The 14645-nt window shown below is 37.3% G+C and overlaps 1 non-coding gene across 1 annotated transcript; it reads right to left on the minus strand.

Moving 5' to 3' along the window:
• Positions 1-760: 760 nt before the first annotated feature.
• On the minus strand, positions 761-13458 carry LOC129460297 (uncharacterized). The gene is made up of 4 exons (XR_008650193.2): positions 12937-13458; positions 8710-11948; positions 7530-7626; positions 761-6875 (listed from the first exon to the last, which is right to left on the minus strand). It is a non-coding gene; the product is annotated as an uncharacterized protein (transcript).
• Between the last annotated feature and the right edge of the window lie 1187 nt (positions 13459-14645).

A 14645-nucleotide genomic window follows, 5' to 3' on the forward strand; every position in this document is an offset into this window, starting at 1 on the left:
AAATCGTTATAGGTGTGTGGCTTTATTTCTGAGTTTCCTATTCTGTTCTATTGGTCTGTACGTCTGTTTTTGTACCAGTACCATGCTGTTTTGATTACTGTATGTTCACTGCTGTGCTATTCACAATAGCAAAAACATGGAATCAACCCAGGTTCCCATCAATGGCAGACTGAATAAATAAAAGGTGGTACATATACACCAAGGAATACTCTGCAGCCAAAAAATTGAAATCATGCCCTTTGCTGCAACATGGATGCAACTGGAGGCCATAATCCTAAGCAAATTAACGAAGAGACAGAAAGCCGAATATTGCATGTTCTCACTTATAAGTGGGAGCCAAACAATGAGCACACATGAACACAAATATGAGAATAGACACCATGGACTTCTGAGGGAGTAGGAAAAAAGGAAAAAAGGGTGGAAAACTACCTGTTGGGTACTCAGCATCACACAAAATTCCCACGTAACAAACCTTTACATGTATCGCCTGTATCTAAAATAAAAGTAAAAATTAAAAATACATATATCTTGGGGGAGAAAATAATGACACCTCATAGACAATAACTGTTATGAGAAGAATTGGGATACATTTAAAAATTACAATGCTAGATTGAGTTTAAACAAGATTATAAATGACAGAGATCTGATTTATTCACCAAGTTTGACTATTAAAGAAAACCCCAACATGATGGGGCTCCTATCTCAGCAAAACCTGCCCATTATCTCAGCTTTATAAATCCCATCACATAGAAGACAGCAGAGGTTCTGCATCTGCAAAATGAGAAAATAAAAATATGTTTTTCAGGGCACCATTGAAGAATCAAAGAGAGATAATTTATATAAAAGCAACCTGAGAACTATAAAATGTATATGTCATAGCTATTATTATACTTATAAAGGGAGTTATGAGTTCTCAATAAGTACTAGATACTATTATGTGAAAACAAAATATAGTACAATGTTCGAAAGAAGTTATATTTGTGTACCACTTAAGAGTTTACAGGACATTTTTATATTTATTATATGTGTTCACTCTTATACCATCTTTGAAGGAAGGCAGGCAGCCATAGTTACATTTGTTTACCAAGAATAACTCTGAAGCTCAAGATAACATACATGGCAAAGCCAAGACTAAAGCATTCATTTTCTTTTGTGATCTCAGATCATGGCTCTTTTATGCTTCTTTTAAAAAAAGGGATATACATGTGTGTTACCTTGAGCTTTAATCTCTAAACTTAACTTCACTGGCCATATCTTTCTTTTATCAGTAAAGTAAAAATAGCATGAGCTAGCTCCCCTCCTTTTTAAGTGAAAAGCATCTCAGAAATATGGAAGAAGCAGCAAAGCCTGTGCCAGTCCCAAGACATCTCACCTACTATCTTCCAGGGAGAACTCAAACTAGAACCATTTATTTCAGATAAAGCTTTGCATCCAGAAGGCCATCATACCACTTAGCCATGCTGCAAAACAAAGCCTCCCAAAACTAAGTGGCTTCAAAAGTTTATTATTGCTCACAAGCTTATGGCTCAGCTGAGCAGTTCTGGCCTCATCTGAGCTCACTTGTGCATCGGTGGTCAGCTGTGGGTTGAGTAAGCAGCTCTGTTGCTCTTGGTTGGACTTCCACACATATTTGTAGATGGCTAGGTGTAGGCTGCTCTAAGTTGGCCTCCTCTGGGATGGTAGGTCACTTGTGAACGTTCATCCTCCAGGAGGCTACCCCAGGCTTGTTCTTATGGCAGCAGCAGGATCCTGAGAGAAGTAACAAAAGTGGGTATGGCCTCTTCAGACCGGGGTGTAGAGCTGGCATGTCGTTCCTTCCACTGCATTCTCTTGGTAAAAGCAAATCACAGACCATTCCAGAGTCAAGGGCTGGGGAAAGAAATTCCACTTTTTGATATGATAAGCTGCAAAATCACATAGAAAAGGGAATGGATGGATATGGGGAGAATTGGAGAATTCGGTCATTGTTGCAAACATTCTATTGTAGCCATTATTATACCATGGAAGGGGGAACCCTAATATCAGCACACATGTTACACATTTGCAGGGATTAGTTGTCATCTTCAGCATGTTACTCAAGCAAGGAATTTGATAATAAATTATAATAATGTATTTCTAATGCGTCTTCGTATTCCCAGCACCTAGCATAGCATCAGACAAATTCTAAGTATTCCACAAGAAATAATAATGACAAAAGAAATGGGAGTGGAAAAATTACTGTACTAGAAACCAGGGAATCAGCTGTAGCACAATTCACACAGGACAAATCCCCTGTGCAACTTTGGAAGGAAGTGATTTTGCCTCCCCAGGATTTCAAGACACAGAGTTAAACTGGGCATTCTCTAAGTCCTTTCTTTTCTTTTTAACTTTCAAAATATTAAGGCTGTAAGAACTCTAGAAATTTTGTAGATCCAACCAGTCATTAGCTACATGGGGAGACAGACTAGGAAAGCTAATCCTCTGGCTTAAAAGCACAGGTGGGTCATGTCAGAGATTAGAACTCAGAGCTCATGACCCCCAGCCCAGTACCCCATGCACTACTCTAACACATTGTTATTCAGAGCGTATTCCATGAGCCAGTAGCATCTGCATCCCTTGGGAGCTTCATAGAAATGCAGAATCTCTCAGCCTATCCCAGGCCTACTAAATCAGAATCTGGATTTTTTTACAAGGCTCTCAGGTAATTAATATGTGTATTAAAGTTGGAGAATCTCTACGTTTCCTAGTAAATGCTTAAGGGCTGAAAAACTAAAATAATGTATTTTGTTAGGGGAATATTCCTTTGCATATCTTAATACCAAAAGCTTTTTTTCTATGCCCCTCTCACTAATTCATTTAACAAATATCCCCTGAGTGCTTACTCTGTAGGAGGTGTTGTACAAACATAAAGGGAAGGCTCTTGCCCTCCTGGAGCTCATGCATCACAGGGGAGTCAAAGCTCCTTCCTCTTTTCCTGCATCCTCCTTTCTCCCTCCATGCCCTCCTTTTGCCCTTTACCTTCCCAACCTCGTCTCACTTCCCACTGTAATAATTCCTGAGTAGGATCTCATTTCTGAAGTCGTTGGTTTAAGAGCAAAGCATTTTATTCATTTGAAATTCCAGTTTCAGAATAGTGATTTAAAATGTTGGAAAAATTTGACTTGGCTCACTTCCAAGCAGCTTATATTATAATATCAGCATGACCCTAAAACCATGTATAAAGAAGACTAAAGCACTCAGAACACTTTGGGGGGAATTCTCTATGAATACACTACGGGTTAGTCATACACTTTAGTTTTAATTTTTTTCTAATGCAGTCTTTTCTCTGGGAAGATACAGGTTTGGAAAGCTGAGATACTGGAACAAAACGACAAACAGATTTTTTTTCCTGAAATATTTAGCTGGCACATCTGCATGTATAATAAAACATTTATTTTCTTATTGAGAAGGAAGGAAAAATGTTAAATATCAACAGATTATTTTCATTCAAGAAGCTTGTATGAAACACAGACAAACAGAAATCTAGTAAGTTAACGTTTTTTAAAATTCAAATAATGCCAGATACAAAGTTAACTATTTTCTGATGAGTAATGCAGGATGGAGTCTTTGCAATAAACAGCTGGACCACAAGTCATGGTGATGTGATGCTGCTCAATTTCACTGAGGCTTAGATGCCTGGCATTTTAACTTCCACTGTTTGAAAGTATTACACCTTTCTTTTTTCGCACTCCCTCACAGTTCTAAAAAGCTCTGAACTCATTTCATTCTTCTTTTCTTCCCTTGTCTTCTCTCTCTTCAAAGATATTTCATGATGATTCTGCTTTTCAAAATCAAGACTGCTTGAACTTTAGCTGAGAGTAATGAAATATCAATCTTTTGCACAATGGCAACTACATCCCTTTTCTACTCTCTTGGGATAGTCAGAATAGCAACTGCCCAGCGTGAACAATAGGACTACTTCTCAGTTCTGAGAGATTGGCTGTTGCTGAACAGCAGTGCATAGAAATAATCCTTGGCAATCCCATGGGTGACATTTCTCATTCCTTATCACCCATGCTGCACACAGCCGGAACTTGATAAGACACCCAGAAAGAAGATAATGGCTGCTATCAAGCTGTCTAGGTAGAAATAATAATAATAATCTGTTTATGGAAGAGCAGCTGTCCTATTGTTTTGCATTTCATGAAATCTCAGAGTCAGAACCCTCTCTTCCATGCCAGCCCCATCCCCATTCCTCATGCCAATCCAATCACTTTGGGCTTTTAATGATGGGCATTTTATTCCCTGATCTTTTGATACAATAGACAAGGATGCATGTAAATCTCCCATAATCATATCCAGTCACAGGATGTGCTTAAAGCACTAGAGAAGAGGCGTTGTATTGGAAGATTTGAAAGCTGGGAGGACTTTGTAATGAATATAGGCAAGCCTGGTATTCCTTTTCAAAATACGCACAAAGCCCAGAATTACTGCAAAGGAATAGTTCAGTTATCATTCCAGTTTGAAAGCTTAACCTCCCCCCAGGGTTAAAGTAGGTAGGTCTCAATTTCTCAAAGTGGAGCCCCAAAGAATTGTGATACTGTGGTTGCCAACAAGCCAGGTCACAGTTATGTTCACTGCTTTTTATGTGTACTGAACAGAATAGCCAAAGGCTTAGGAGCAGCCTGGCAGTAATGTCATTGTTCTCGTTTCTTTTGAGCCAGATTGCTCTCCTGGCTAGGGAAATATGCGGTCACTTTATTTACCGGTGTTCAGATCAACCATTCCCTTCATCACTGTCACCTTCACAGAGGGCAGTCTGTGGATGTTACTTTCTGTCTTTATCTGTCCACCTATCTCTGGAGAAAAAAATTAGGCAGCCATGCCCTTCAGGGTGAATCAAACAATTGAAAAGAAGCAAATATGTCAGTTTCTTTTTGCCTCCATCCAATACTTAACCACAGCCAAACTTGCATTTTCATTTCTAGAGAGGGTAGACACCTTCATTCCTAAAACAGTTATCCCACAAGGGTCCCACCATTGCAGAGAGCAGCAGGCCAGTGTTGTCTGTTTCTCTTTCCTGAGGCTTCCTAGAAGTCATCACAACCTCCAATTTACCCAGGCTGAGCTCACTTTCTCCCTGTGTCTCCTTTGAGTTAGGGATGGAAATAGCTAAAGGAGAACAAAGAGGAAAAATATATGGGCTTGGTCAGTGGAGAAACAGCCTTGAAGAACTTCCCACTAACTAGTTCCAGATGTCTCTTTGCACCTGAACAAGTCTACGTCTCGTCCTACAAAACAAAGTCACACCCAGCTGAAATCTCTCTCTCCCTCCTTCCCCCTCTCTCTCTCTTTCTCTCTCTCTCTCTCCTCTCCAGCCTCCACCTTTTCTCTCTCTGCTGCGTGAATATCCCACACCCCAGAGGCATAGCTCAAGCACCACTTGCCCTATGAGGCCTTCCTCTAGCCTCTCCCACCTTCTCCCACCCCGCAAGAGAATGAGTTAATCGTGGTATTTTGTACATAGCTGTATATAGCCTTTTATGTTCTGCATCATATGCCTTTCTTGCCAACCAGATTGTGAATTCCAAGAAAGCAGGTAAATGCCTTTGTATCATGTTATTCATCTTTGGGAAGGCAATTTAACAAAGTGATTAACGGAATGGGTTTTGCATCAAAGAGATCTGAATGTGAATCCTAGCTCTGACATTAACTAGCTGCATGCCCTTGAGTTTTCCGGAACTCGGTTTACTAATGTATAAAATGGGGCTATTTCATAAAGTTTTTTAAGTGACTAAATGCATTAAGGTATATGTATATGAAATATTTAGCATAATGTTGATATGCAATATGTTCTTGATAAATGGTAGCTATTATTATAATTAATTATAATTAACTTGGTATTCTCAGCCTCTCATAATAAATTGTCAATAAATACATATTGAAGGATAAGATAAAAGAACAAATGAAATACACATACGGTATATACATATGCATATATACACATACTGTATATACATACACATACATACACATGACAGTGCATATACATAATCATCCTTCCGTGACAATTGCATTGCTCTCTGCTTATCTGAGCTCTCAAAATGCAATTGGTAGACCTGCAGAGGGTATATGAGAGAAGGGAAGAAACTGATCACAAAAGAGTTTGCAGGGAATGTTCTTGGTAGCAGTTGTACTGTAAGCAATGACCTCACAAAGCACATAGGTTTCCCTCTGTGAGTGCCAAATTTGCCAGCCTCCTTCTGACACCTGGACAAAAACACAAAAACATCATCCAACCCTTGGATGATGATGTTGATAATGATGATAACGATGACGATGATAGCTAACATTTACTGACCAACTTCTATGTGTCAATCCCTCTCTACTCTCCCACTATAGCCATGGGTTAGGTAACATTGTTTTAATTTTACAAATAATGCAAATGTGACCTCAAGAAATTAAGAAATTATTTTAGTTTGTTCTGAAAATAGGTGGATGTTTCAGGACCCAAACCACCACACGAAGGTAGCAAGAGCAGCGTGCTTCTCATCCATGACCAGGCAGGCTAGCAAAGGGAAAAGCAGAGGTGATCAGGTCTATGTCCGCTTGCTGGAATTAGTCATGGCAGAATTCAGGAAGCAAGTAGACGTGGCCTTTGACTTGCACTTCCTTCTCCCAGTAGTCTTTTTTTTTGCACAAGTCATTATAAATCGCCTGGTCTCACACCATGAATGACTGTAAAATCCTGGAAATGTCTGGATTCAGACTTGGCATTTTCCCCTCTAAGACACCAAAGGGGTTAATGTCTGGCCAGTAATCAAAGTCTGGCAGCTTCTACTCCACACATAATGGGCATTGTTGTTCTTGAGAGTTTGTCTGTTTTTTCTGGCAGGCTTTACTGTTTGGAACCAATTCTAAAACAGAAAAGGAAAGAGTCAATCTGCATTTTTTATGCACACATGCAACAAAACATAAGGCTGGTCATAGAACTGTTGTTTTGCTAGATTTCCAGGAAAGTTGTTGGCTTACTATTGAGAGAAGATGACTTATTGACTTAAAATACATCTACCTCAAAAGGGAATTCATTTATGTATGTAAGTGAGACACACATAATATCCTAAGGTGCTGCCTTCTCTTAGATATGAAGCAACACATTACAACTGTATTCGCTGATAAGTGAACTGTGGCTGGCCCATCCATCTGCATATAAAATCCATTTGTGTGACGTTATTAATGTGCATGCTCATCAACCTTCCCAGGTCACTTGCAATCTCAGGACATGTTTGTCACTCCCACCTGATGGGACCCCAGATGTTTCCATCTGAAGCCATGTGAATATGTCTTACTAAGTCACCAATACAACAAAATCCCATTACAAAACACCCGACTCTATTCCAGTGGAAAAGGCCAGGTTTTCTTTTTCTTAAATTTCCAATCAGTCACAAATCAACACTTTTGTATAAATCAAAATCATGCACTTAGATGTTAAAATAATGCACTTAGATGTCAGTAGCATTCTTAAATTGTTATATAAGTTTCAAATAATTATTCATAGTTTCTGTACTCACCTGGTCATGAACCAATAACAAGCAGTTTGCAGATCAAACTCATCCATGGGCCACACTTTGCTAGACCACTTTCTAGATGAAGGTTTCCGAAATTTTTCTGTCAAGGATGAGAGGGCAAATATTTTAGGATTTGCAAGGCATGACTCAATTCTGTTGTTGTAATGTAAAAACAGCCAGAGACAATAAGAAAAGTAATACACTGTGTTCAATAAAACTTTATTTATAAAAGCAGACCACAGGAGAGATTTGGCCCACTAGCTATAGTTCACCAACCCTTGGATGATGATGTTGATGATGATGATGACGATTATAGCTAACATTTACTGACCAACTTCTATGTGTCAGTCCCTCTCTATTCTCCCATTATAGCCCTGGGTAAGGTAACATTGTTTTAATTTTACAAATAATGAAAATGTGACATCAAGAAATTAAGAAATTATTTAGTTTATTCTGAAAATAGGTGGATGTTTCAGGACCCAAACCACCGTCCCTAGGCTCACACTATACCACATATATAATGAGTGAGACAACTTTTTCACAATTAATAAAAAAATTTAAAAATATTAGTATAATCTTGGTCATCTTCTTCCCTTTATCTCCCCACCCATCATCCACCTCAACAGTACTAAGGTCTTAGTGAACAATCATTCCAAAGAGTCTGTATATAGAGCAAGAGCCAGGCATGAATACAGTCTAAAACAAACACACTCATTCAAACACACATTTATTCATTCAATAAATACGTATTGGGTGCTTACTCTATATCAGGCATGAATCCAAGCAATGAGGCTACAGTAGTGAACAAAACACACAAGATCCTGTCCTTAAATAGCTTACATTCTAGTATGGGGAAGTAGACAATAAGCAAATAAATATATTATGTTGGGTATTAGGATTCAGGGTTCAAAGAAAAATAAAGCAGAGTAAATAAGAGAATAGAGAGTGACAAGGTGCTTTTTTTTAATCTAACTCTTTTATTATCTCTTCTTCACCAACTAAGATATGTACACTCCCAGCAGAGCTGTACTTTCAAATGTATCTACTAGGTATAAGCACATATTTATAAGATGTTTTTGTACCATATTTGTACCAGTTATTTTCCCCATAATTGTATAGAAAAAGACACTGAGGAAGAAACTATTTCATTAATTCATGTTGCAAATATTTATTGAGCACCTACGCTGGGCCAGGTGATATTTTTAAAACAGGGAATCCAACAGTGAGCAAAATGGACGAAGATGCTTGCTCTCATGGACTTCCATCATGGCCAGGAGAGTGGGAAAATAAACAAAAAACATAATAAACACATGTTAGAAGGTGATATGTAAAATGGAGAAAAGAAACGCACAGCAAGATAAGGAGATCCGGAGTATAGAGGAGAAACAAACAGGTTAAAATTTAAAATAGTTGAACAACTTTCCCTTGATCAGGTAGTATGCAATTAAAATAACCCCCATTTGAAAATCAAGCCCTGGTTTTTAGTTCATTCATTCCTACAGTCGGTGTGTCATCAACTAAAAGAAAACACAGGATGTTTTGTGTTGAATGTTCTATTTAAGTCCATAGAAAGAAATGTTATTCTTTCTAAGTCATTTTTGCCCTTCCCTTTCCCTTGCTTCAGAGAAAAATATTAGGGAGCTGGCAGCTGAAACAATGTAGGGATGGGAGAGGGGAAAGGAAGGAAAAACTAAAGGCCAACATTCACGCCGGGTGACTGTTTTAATAAGGATATAGCTGTGGTCCAGCCCTCCCGGATCCCAGGACAGCCTTGCTAAGAAGCCCACAAAAGCAGTGAGACAGACAGTGAGCATTTTCCATTAAGTGTGGCTGGCATTCACTTTTTTCAAAACGTAATGAGATGTTAATATAGATTTGAATTTTAATCAGATTTAATATGGGAACAGAGTATTTTTCTGCAAATGTGAAATTTTTCTAGGCTTTTAGGAAAATGTCATCCATATAAAGGCTAACTACTGTTTTACATATAAAACTGCCATTCTTCATTGGTTTTTCAGGAAAGAAAAAATATGATGATACAACGAAATATTATTGCAAAGATTTCTTACTTCTTGTGAACATTATTGGTTTCTGAGGGTATTTTAAAAATCAAACTAAGAAGAATGCTTGTAAGCTTAAGGCAAGGATTACAGAATTTCAGTTAATAAATCATGAAAACAGACATAACAAATCTATTTCTTGATAATAATAGTAATAATTTAAGAGCTCTCAACAAATTCTTTAAAATATCATGTAGACTTAGTGCTAGAAATGCCAATAGCAGTAGTTCTGCCTCAAACCAAAAGGGGTTCAAAGTCAGGACTGCACGTCCAGAAAAAATATACTTAGTAACTACCACTCTCTGCTGCCAGCAATATCAATACTATTATCTCAGATGTATTGTGTTAACAGCTACTGTATATCAGGCATTTTTCTAAATCCTTTTACAGACTGTAAAATAAATACTTTAGCAAACCCTTACCATAGCCATGTGAGAGAGATACTGTTCCCATTTAACAGATGACAACATTGGCTTAGAAGTATGACATAACTACCCAAGGGCATACAACAACTAACACTGGAATCTAATCCACATGTGTCTGATTCTGAAAGCAGCACCTTGGCCCATATTTTCTCCCTTCTTTTTTTTCCTCTGCATTACTTTTTCCCCATAAACTCTTCCAAAAATATGTACTTATTTTACAATTTTTAAAAAATTTTTGCAGTATAATTTTTACATATTTACTACATCTAGTTGATTCACCAATCAATGTATTCTGTAAACCTCAGGAAAGAAGTCCTCTGGGTTGTTACGGGGCAGGCTGGATCCTGGGAGTCGCTATTATCTCTCTCAGATAAATTAAGCTGTTTTCTACGTGACTAGTTTATCTAACAATTCGTTGGTCAGACATCAGATAGGAACTCTTCCGCATCCTCAATCCACTTCCTACCCATCCCCAACCCCAACAATTCTCTAAAGACCACTAAAAATCAAAAAGACAACATCAGAATTAGCATTTGGTGGAAATTAGGAGACTAGCGACAGAATTCCCTAAAACTCCTTTTTTCAAATCTGACTTTTGTATTCCTTAGAGAAAACAAAGGCAAAACCCCTTAAAATTGTGTTTGGGGGATGGACCTTTCCTGCAAGCTTGATATTTTCCATCTGTGCATATATTGGATGTCTAAGCACGTGTTTATAACACATAATCCCATTATTAAATATACAGAATAATAAGAAAATATATTGGAGAGAGGGAAAACTACTTACTCAAAGGATTTTTTTACATTAAAATAGAAATTTCTACTGCATTCTTTTGCAAAATAAATTGCTAGGAACTGTGAGATGCCCGTTTTTCTTTCTAACTCAGACCAGACAGGCAGACTGAGAAACTAAGCAACCTATGGCAAAGGCAGAAGAAAGGTGTGCAATGAGGGAATGGGGTAGCCCAGCCGGTATTCTAATGGGCTCTCCTCAAAACCATTGGCCGAAAGTGTCTTAAATGGATTTCCATTTATAAAAATTAAATGTACCCGTTTTTAAACTCACATATATAACCTATAGAAAGATCTGCCTAGGTAGTAAACTTGAATACGTGTATCAATGAATGAGAACATTGGTCTATGGATGTCAAGTCTGGCATGAATCAGAAGCACTTAGAGTGGCTTTTAACTTAGGTAATTTGGGCACCACAGCTGACAATCCTGATTTAGTGGATCTGGGAGGAATTCAGGCATGGGCATCTTAACAAGTCCTTCCCAATCCACCCACATCCAACCACCATGTACATATATACACGTGATTCTGAAACACACCTAATTCTAGGCTATTTAATGGAAAATGGTGGATAGTTCCTCTATGTTGAGGGAGACAAGGAAGATATTCCACAGGACACCCTGGAGGAAAGGAATCATTCGTGACTTGTCCAAGATGGTAACTAAAAGGCATATGCAGTCTTTATAAGGAGAAACTGATGTCCACAGCTCCTTAACTAATGCATTTGGTTTATAGGGTGCATTTTATTTAAAAGGCTACTGAAACTCATCTCTTGAAACTCTCCCTCATTTACATAACCTTAGCCCTATTCTTACACTACCTAGCCCATTCTCTTTATTTCCATTATTGCAGTTTCTGATACATAATTTCAGATGAAGATCGATAGATGCTTCTAAGGGAAAAAATGAAAAATGTTAGCTCTTCTCAATGCTCATTAAATTCATATGCACTATCTTGGTCAGCTGGGGCTGCCATAACAAAATACCATAGACTGGGTGGCTTGAACAACAGACATTCATTTCTCATGGTTCTCGAGGCTGAGAAATCCAAGATCAAGATACTGGCCAATTTGGTTCCTCAGTGAGGGCTCTCTTCCTGTCTTGCGGACAGTCATCTTCCCACTGTATCTTCACATAGTCGGAGGTCTGGAGGCAGGGCACAGGAGAGACAGAAAGAGAGAAAAGGAGAGAGCAAGCACTCTGATGTTTTTTTCCTCTTCTTATAAGGACACTAATTCCGTCATGAGAGCTCCACCCTCAAGGCTCCTAAATCTAATTACCTAAAGGCTTGCATATCCAAATACCATTACACTGGGAATTAGGGCTTCAACATATAAATTTCAGAAGGACACAAACAGTCCATAACATGTACAAGGGTAAACATTATATTCTTCAGAGAAGAGGCCATAAGCACCAGCCTACACATTGATATGCCAGGGCCATTGTTCCCCCTCAAATGAGTCATTCCCAGTGAGAATGTTAACTTATTTATAAGAATGTGAATCAATCTTATTTGCAAAAGAAAAATGCCAATGTCAGTTTCCACTATATCAAGAATCAAGTATTTGTAGAAACAGAATGCTAACAAAGAATAAAATTCAAAAATCCAGCACCCAAGTTATTAACTTGGTGACAGTTGCTTAGTTAGTGACATCAACTGTTCAAAGGGAAGCAGGGAAAAATGACTAAAGTTATTCAACCATCTCTTAAATCTGTAATTCTGTCTATGAATTAGCCACTCTACTTCATGCTTCATTGCATATTTTTTGGAGATAGCTAATCTTTCTGATTTAATTTATTTCTCTGAGTTTAGATACTCTTCAGAACATATTTTATAGAAGTACTATAAAGGCTAGTAAACTTAAAAGATGTTTCCATTTATACATGCCAAGGGTAGAACAGTTTTCTTCTCCCCCTATATTTCCATTAGTTAATACTTTTAAAAGCCAGTGAAATAGCATATATTCTGTCATTTTATTATCTGCGTGCTCCCCTCCAGCCATCATGGGAAAGATTTTAAGCACAGACATGCTATCAGATCTTTACTCCTGGAAATAAGGAGTTTCTGCAGTGAATAACAGTTACATTCTAATTATATTAATTCAGGCTGCAATTTCTTTGAAATATAAAGGACCTGCTGTCAGGGTGGTGTGGACAATGGAGGCTGAACACGTCAATGACATGACAAATTCCTCGAGCAGAGTGCCAGATGTATTGTTGCCCAGGATTCTTTTTTGAGAGCAAATTCAGTAAGCACTATCAGTGTCAACTCTGGAGTAAGGAATTGGTTCATTTGTTATCTTTCCAAGTTGCAGGTACATCTGCCAGAAGAGTCTGCCAACAGATGAATTGGTAATTAAAATCATTTCCGTGGTTATAGGGAGTGATTCCGAAATCGTTTTGCTTTTATTTCTTTCTTTTCCTGTGTAGAGGAAAAAATACTTTGGTGAATATTGATATGAATTTACCATGGGCAATACTAGAATTATGTGCTTCATGAGTGCCTAACTATCCACATTCGTACATGATCACCTTTGCTGGGATTTTTCGTTTAAGCTTTTCTTATAGAATTTTAAATTTCCATTCTTTGCCAGTTCTGTATGTTAGAATAATACTTCATCTTATAAGTTCTTTGCAGATATAACAATACCTAATATAAGTCAAATACACTTAATAATACCACTCAATTTAACAAAAGGTATATTGTATCCCTTCCCTATTCAAGCTACTATGCTAAAATAAATAATAAATGATGTTGATAAATTTAAAATGTTGATAATTCAATTAAAATTAAAAATACATTATATAATATGAAGCAAGTGCTAGTGTAGTACCTGCTCATAGTAGTTACCTAACAAATATCATTTTTGCTCTTCTTTTTTGGCCAGAAAGATACTGCTTTGCCATCCACATATCTATACCACATCATCATCATCATCACAACAATGAAAACAAAATAAACTAACATTTATTGACCATTTCCTATGAGCAACCTAAGCATTTTATATGTATTCATTCATTTTATCCTTACAAAACTCTGCTTTGTATCCTTGTTGTACTATTGAGGAGGATCAGCCAAAGAGAAGTAACTTGCCCACACTGACACCACTAGGAAGTATCAGACCTGGAGATTTTACCCAAGTAGTCTGAATCTCAAGCACTCAAGCTTAACTACTTTCCAATAATGTCACATAAGACCATATACAATAATTTTCCCAAATTGTGCAGTAGCCCATTAATTGACTTATCTTTTATTACTCATTTGCTTACTCTTTTTTTCTTTCCTTCCTCTTTTCTTTCTCTCCTTCCTTCTTGTTCTTGTGTGTGTGTGTGTATATATATAAAGAACCATATATATATTATATACATAGATAATATATATGTAGAGAGAGAGAGAGAGCTGCTTCTCTTTTTTAGCAACAAAGCAAGGTTTTCTACCATGCTCAGAGACTCAGAGGAGTCTTTATGAGAACTACTAAATAGAAAATACTGTTCTAAAATTAAATTTTTAATTGTCTTATGGATTACTTTATTTAAAACTAGACAACAAAGTAGGTTTATAAATGTTGGTAACCTATGAGTTTACCATTAAGTTATTAGGATATGATGTGTGTATACATATATGGATATATGTATGTATGTACACATACATATATAGCTATATATATACACATATAAAAGAGCATTGGAACACTTCAAATATGTTTAAATATGTGAGGTCTTAGTGATCTTAACAGAAAAAACAATTCATGTTTACTTTAGAGGAGAGAACCAACTCATTATTCTGCAAACTGGTAGATGAGATAAAGAACAAAACATTTATCCTGGGTTTTGTTACTTTAG

The sequence above is a fragment of the Symphalangus syndactylus genome, chromosome 13, assembly GCF_028878055.3.
Source record: "Symphalangus syndactylus isolate Jambi chromosome 13, NHGRI_mSymSyn1-v2.1_pri, whole genome shotgun sequence".
Classification (NCBI taxonomy): Eukaryota; Metazoa; Chordata; class Mammalia; order Primates; family Hylobatidae; genus Symphalangus; species Symphalangus syndactylus.